Source organism: Pinus tabuliformis, chromosome 6 (genome assembly GCF_031772625.1).
Source record: "Pinus tabuliformis cultivar Carrire ecotype Pingquan chromosome 6, CPIR1, whole genome shotgun sequence".
Classification (NCBI taxonomy): Eukaryota; Viridiplantae; Streptophyta; class Pinopsida; order Pinales; family Pinaceae; genus Pinus; species Pinus tabuliformis.
Window position 1 is genome coordinate 1,708,823,826 of NC_142292.1, and position 7,603 is coordinate 1,708,831,428.

Sequence of the window (7,603 nt, forward strand, 5' to 3'; positions counted from 1 at the left end):
GATTATTTATCTATTTTTGGATTAGTCGTTTCCTAACTTGCATAAAGAAAGGATGTGGGGCAAAAATCTAAAAGCTGCCGTTTTTATACGAGACATTCTTATCATATGACTGGATTTATCGAGCAGTTTTAGCACATAGCTCATGCTCGTTAAAAAATAAACATAAGACCGAGCAAGTGTTTCAACCCGCGTTTAAGCTCGTTAAAAAATGAACTATCCTCCAGTAAATAACCACCGTGAATGTAACATTATCAGCCATTAAAGCCTTGGTCGTGTTTGCACTGTCACCTCCACTTTTCCATTGGCCGATCATTCACCTCCATTTGATTGTTTACCCATTTTGAGGAACAGCTGCGAAGAGTGATTTCACTAGCCATCCTTGTGACACTGCCGTGCTTGGAAAATTCCAACCCTTACCTGGAATCAGCTGCTACCCATTTTATCACTCGTTCCTTAAAAGACGAGTCTTCTTTAAGCTCTTTTCATCTGATTCGTAAAATATGAAAAGATTGCCGAGTTTTGGCCTTCCAGCTCGTTAAAGCGACCGAAAGTGCTATCCCTCCTCTAGATTTTAATCTTTTTGGACCTGAGGGATTATTGCACAAAAAGATTGAGCGCTTGTTTTGTTCGGCTCGTTAAAACTATCAAAAATTCATCCCTTCTGTATTGTTTTATACTTTTTCGGATTAAGGGATTAGATGACGAAAAAGGAATTCCAGAGTTAACTTTACGTACCTTTTCAGACTCTCTAAAAATGAAAAGGACCGAGTTATCTTTGTCGTTAGACTCGTTAAAAAGATTAATAGCGACAAACTTGTCTTTAGACGAGAACGAGTTTCACTATCGCTAGGCTCGTTAAAACATAGCGATGGGTTTGCCCGAAGGGAAAATTATAGAACAAGCATATGTTATCCTCCTCAAGCTTCACAAAAATAAAGAGGTATTGGTTAGCAATGACTGGGGAAAAATTGGGAAGAAACTCAAAGAATCTTTATTGGTAGCAAGTCGCTCTTGAACATGACACTTCCACTCCGTGCCTGAGTCGGGTTGGGTTGTTTCATTCACCGGTCACATCACCATGGTCTCGCCATACCATCCACATTTGGGGTAAATTTTACCAATCCATCATATAAGTGTCGCCGACATGTTCAAGGGAAGTCATCCAGAGAAGTCACCCGTGTCCCATCCACTACCATACATTATACTTCATTCCTTCATGACTGCCATCCTGAACCATATATCATCAGATCGTTTTCACCTCCATCAAAATCATTTGCTCCGTTCCGTGTCATTGATGTGGGATTCATCAAGGCCCTCCTTTGACGGATCGCTTCTTGTCGACATCAGCTCATTATCTAAGAAGTTGATCTAGGAACACCCCATTCAGTACTTTGAAGCTTGCATGCCTCAATGGCAAGTTTCTCACTTCCGGAGACAGGTATACATCAATGACCTTCGACCGAAAGATTTTTCGTGGTGTTTGACGCCAAGTCCTTTATTCACACCACGCGAATTGTACTGCAGTACCTTGAGGGTAATCATCCTTATCGGTGATTCCTCTCGTGATTGTTAACAATTTACATCATTGACTGGTAATCAAGCGATGTCTTTCCATGATCGACTTCAAAACATTTTTCACATGGATCGACTTGTACTTCGAGTGAAGATCGGACGAGATTGAAGACCCGGGATCTAGTTTCATCCATCCGGGTTGTGATATATATTCAGGAAAGTAAAGACATTGACATGTATAGCATTGCAGCACAGACGATCATCCTACCAAAAGGATGATGACTTCATCAGAATCATCAGTCTACCATCAGACGATTGTCTGTCCTATGTACATAAAAATGAATTTATAAAGCTGAGCATGGGAATGCCCACCTCAGCTAGATCATGAAAACAGTATGAAAATAATGTATTGTATTGTATCTTATTACAGGTCTCCTCCCAGCATTGAAAGAACTTCAGATCCTCCTAATCAAGCATTTCACCCGATAAACGGCCTCATACTTTAGGGGGCAACTGTTATAGACATTTTTGTGCCTTACAGCTCTAAGCATGAAATGTCCATAATCAAAGGGATCCAAAGTCCCTAAAAGTGTTGTTCCTACCCCTAGAGGAACAAGGTCAACCAATGACAGCTTCTCCCAGAAGTTCTCCACCAAAAACTACTCAGAACTAGTCAAATCAGGATCAATTCAGATGCTCCACTAGTTGGTTGCGTTGCAAAGCACCCAAATACACTGGCTAGGTGCGTTGCAACGCACTTGAATGCACTACCCAGGTGCGTTGAGCGGGAAATGACAAGTGGCAGAGTCATTCAACGAGGTGGAGAGACAATGGAAGCTTCCAGAATCTTCTCCAATGACACTTGCCTCACTGAGTTCGACCAAGGATGAGTAAGAGGCTCTCAGCCTCCAAGTGGAAGCAAGAACTGACAGAGAGAAGCCACAAGTCAAAACATAAGCTGACTCATCCTCTCTGCTTACATCTATATATGGATCCCTCATCCCAGAGATCCGGGAGGCTGGAATTTTGTACTTTGCAGAGAATTGCTGTTGGTTTTGAGATTGAGATTAGTGCATTGGGTGATTTATGCTTTGTTGGAGGTGAGGAAGGGATTCCTTTGTTGGGAGGTAGATGCTGGATCAGGACTCACTTGGTTGTATCTCCGGCTGGATCTTCTTATCATATCAATAAAACTATTTGAGTTTCTCCTACATGCTTGTGTATCAATGATGTTTTGTTATATTTGCATGTTTAACTTAATCTGATCCTAAGCTATTTATGAATGTAAATCTATATCTTTGTGTAGTTTTTCCTCTTCTGTGATCTTGCAGGAACTTGGTGAAGTTGGGCAAGTAAGGGAGCAGGTAGCTGGAAGCCAACAAAGAGGAGAGCAATTGGATCAACAAACTAGCGCAAGACACAGGTTAGTTCATCCTTCCTCTTCGTTTACATTTCATAAAGAAGAATACACAAGTAGTTTTCCTTGTTTGTTGCTAAGGCACTGTCACACCTTAGAGTGGGATAGGGGCGTTCTGAATAGATACTTTTCCCAACAACAAGAGGCATAAAATCCCTCAAAGGGGATTTATATTCTTCTTTAGGGTCCTTTTCATGCCGTGTAAGCCAAGGAAGTTTCATTTTGGGCTTGAGGTCATTGTTTCCATATGTTTTCCATGGTACAAACCAAGACCCATTCTTCTTATGTAAAGCATACTAATGACACTACAGATCCCCCATAGAGGCCTAAGATTCCCTATAGAGGTCACGTGTGCTTATTTGAGAACTACTTTACAAAGCTTAATCATTAGATATTCAGATAAGGCTTGAGCCCCTTAGGTTCCTATTTTGACCAAGCCTACACTTGTAAGCATCATATGTGATTTGAAAGCCTCCCAATTTCATTAAGGTCTAATGATGAGGCTCCAACACTCATCATGGTGTGAAAAACCTTTGAATGATAGACACATCCCTCCTAAGGGCCAAAGAATATCCCTTAGAAAATATAATTATTGTGGTGGTTTGAAGCCTTTTTAATGGCCACTAATTATTTATGACTTAAGTAATTTTTTTTTTTAATTTTCTTCCTTGGCCATAGTGAAGGCCATGAGACCCATTCTTATTATGTAAAACATATTAAATGCCCATATTCCCAGCTAAAGGTCTTGTTCATGGAAATTGAGCATGAGAAAGATCAATTTAGGGACTAAGGTCCTTATTTTCCTCTCATAACCATAACATAGACACTAACTCCCATATGTGGTGAGAAATACCTCCTATGGTGCCCATATGCCGACTTTAGACCAAAGATCCATTAAAGAAGATCTATGTGGTTTTTAAGTCTAGCTCATAGCGCTTGAAACTAAAAAGCTTATTGTAAGGCCTAATTTCCTTGTTTACCTCCCCTACCCATGTTACATTCCTTGATTCCTATACATGGTGTGAAAAAATTCCTAATGGAATTGATATCCCATATATCCCTAAGATTATTTAAAGAGGATATATGTAGTTTTTCAATGCCAAATTCATGGCCCTTGAGCATGAGAAGGTTCATTTTAGAAGTAAAGGCCTTTTCTCCTTCCCTCATGCTAATTCTTGTTATGAAAAGAGTAGTAATGGTGCCCATATTCCTAGTCTAAAGCCCTTTTCATGTCCATTGGTAAAGGCCTTGAGAGTTATTTCTAGTGTGCAAAATCTGGAAATGTTGCATAGATATTAGTAAACATAAAATCCCTAATAGAAATCCTTCAATTGGTCATAACCTCTCATAATGCTAAATTTGGGAAATTGGCCTCATTGTGATAGGTAGAATCTTAATTCAAATAAATAATAATTTCCAAACCTTTGGCAGGGTGGATGTTATCATACTTTTATATGTCTATGTTAAAACATCAAGAAAACTTGACATGATTTTAATATTGAGTATTTTAATTTATCTAAATACATGATAAATGGTGGCAATATAAACAACTAAAATTTCAGGAAAGTTATACCCTTAAACACCTTCGACACATATATCGCTGCATAAAACTACTAATTACATTGATTGAAAATTAAATTTTACATGTTAAATAATTTATATATAACTTAATATCTTGTTTATTTTTATTGAATCCTTAATTTAATACTATGTATAATTTATTGTTTTAAATATTAAAAGAGGAAAAATGACCCATGGTATTTGAAATGGTCATCTCTATAAAGAAAGAAATGAGGAGATCATGTTTGGTGAATTAAAATTTGTGACCAGTTGAGCTTGGAACAATGGGTTGTAATCTAAAGTGAGATACAGCCTAGTGGATCAAGATGAGGTTGATCAAGACGAGGTTCATAACTACAACATACACCATTATCTAGTTTGTTATAGGTGTTCATTGTAGTTTCCAATAATGAAAAAGAAAAGTGATTTAGCATGAAAACATGGCAATAAACTGAATATTATACCTAGGCCAAGAAACAGAAAGGTTTCATCATAAAACTACAATGTTTGAAGAAGGTCAAAATTCCACGGTTGAATGGGAGATGTAAGGGTTAAATCTCCATTTACTTGTGGGGTCGAATTGGGAAACCCTCGAGGCTAAGAATCACAACATATTGCTAATTGGTAGCAGCGTTAGCAACAATATATTGGCAGGGATGAATGAAAATGGTTAGCAATGCTGAGAATAAGTTGAGGTATAAATCTCACGAGTAAGAAGGCTTCTTTGTGGTAATTAGGTGAATTGAGAACTCACACACATTTTTCTGAGGGCCAAATTACAAAATTATGTTTGTTATTTTTTTAGCAGAGTTAATCAACGCAAATAGGGGATCAGGTAGGCGTATCACTAAGGGTCGAATTGCAATATCAGTTCTAGTGAAAGTTGAAGCCGAGTTGAATGTCTACATATTGTCGAATTTACATATGAGACTGTGCCATTTCTGGAGCGAGTTTATGTCTTACTCAACTGGGGCCAGAAATCCTCAAACATTGCTCCTAAGCACAGGCTGTAGTCCACTAGCACAATGAAATCATCCACTTGGGGCCGTCAAAGCTGGGTACTAGTGTGAATAATAAATAAACCTAGAGGTGGGGAGGGCGATCCAAGTTATGGATAATCAATAAACAAAGATAGGGTCAATCCGAGTTGTCCGAGGAAATAGAGAATGCTTGAAACACTGCTCCTCACTTGGAAAAAGGCATCCAATATAATATGTTGAAAAAGGTCGAGGAATTTTTTGTTGGTAAAGCCGAAAAGCAAATTGTGAGGTCAAGGCCAGTATTGCGGATTAGAGCAGAGGTCAAATCAAAGGTTCGAACAATAGCTAGGTGTCGTAGCTTCATGTATTCTCTTGTGATCCCTTAATAAAATGACCTGATAATTTCATGTTCAAGCATTTGCATTTCCTGAATTTGTTAATGGTTTCCTTTCTTACAAATAAATTAATTAGCTACAAAATTTGAAAATATTTAACATATTGCTTCTGCTGTAACAATGTTGATAGATTAACTGTTTGAAAAACCTACTCTCAGAAAAATATTTATATAAGATGCTAGCGAAGTAAGTCTTCTAAGAAAGGGATATTACAAACCATCGAAATATATAAAGAGGTATTACAATTTTTTTCTAAAGCCATGACAAAGGAGTTCAACAATAAACACAACTAACATTGGAGTACATATATGGCTTAGTTCTCTTGATTAAATGGCAATCACTTACCTTCATACATGATATAATCTAATGAAATGTCGCAATTCTATTGATTTTGAAACCTTGAAACCCTAATAATGAGACCTAAAATTCCACTTTCTCTATAGGAAATCCAATGAAGTTGAAACCACTTTCAGACCTCCTTACTAAATGAATGGAATGATAGGTAATGTGAGTACATGATGTTTGAAGAGAGATGTGTATAATGTTTGCACAGAATCTAGTGCAGATGAAGCCTCCAAGAAGCATAAAGAGGATATATTTTGTAGTATATCTTGAGAAGAAACAAGGACAATGAGGAACTGGGTATTCTAGAGTGTTGCCATGTTTAACACCTAGGTTGTACCAGAAAGTGTCTCTTACCAAAAAAAAGAGAAATTTATTCCCTATTTGCAAGAAAAGAAGTCTGAAGCTTTAAATCCTAAAAGGAAATGCAAGCATAGTTTGATTTAGTAGTGATTGTGCTCTTCCATTTCATGTTTCTTCTACACTCATCAATTTTTTGTTTTCTAAGACGTTCTTTCAATGATTAAAAAACAACATTCCTCATTGACTAGAATCCACTTAAATTTAGCTTGTAGTACAATATATCTAATACAAGATTGATGAGTGAAAGCTACAGGAAAAGGTGTTGATTTTGAGCTCGCATAATCAGAAGGAGAGTTCTCACCTGGATGGTCTTGGCTAGCATTTGAAAAAAAGAGCAAAATAATATTTTCATAAACCATAGACAAATTTTCACTTCTTTTGAAGAAATGACATTGATATGTCTGTGACTAACCAATGTACATGAAAAATTTGAAGATAAGTTGCCAAAGTTTCTAGTAAAAAATGGTGATTCGAGTTGAAACTTAGTGGGAATTCATTGAATGCATGAAGGTAAGTATTATAGAACTATACTTTGCTGTTAGAACTGCTTGAAAATAGGGGTAAGATTTCATATTTTATTTTTTTGGTTGAATCTTGTAAAACATAATTGTTTATGTACAAAACCAATGGAAAGGGTTGCTATATATATAACCCATAACCCCAAGAGTATACCAAAATCATCTAGATTCACTTTGTAAGTAATTGATTTGACATTGGGTGAAGAGTGTAGTCGTCCTAATCCACACTTGGGTGAATAGTGTTGCATTTCCATTTCATTATGTCTACAGTGCTTGCTGTCTTTTTAGAGATGTGTTTAATTGATCTTCAACCCACACATGCTTATGAAATAATATAAATTTAGGGTCCACTACTTGAATCCATTAAACTCTATATTTATGACACAAGAAAATTTCCTCTTTTTTTTTTTTTAATTTTTCTTCAAACTTGGCTATTAGCCGAACTTCTTTATTTTTAAAATCTAGAGATAGATCATTATTTCAAGAGATGGTTGAAGGGTTTGTATTCCTAGATTC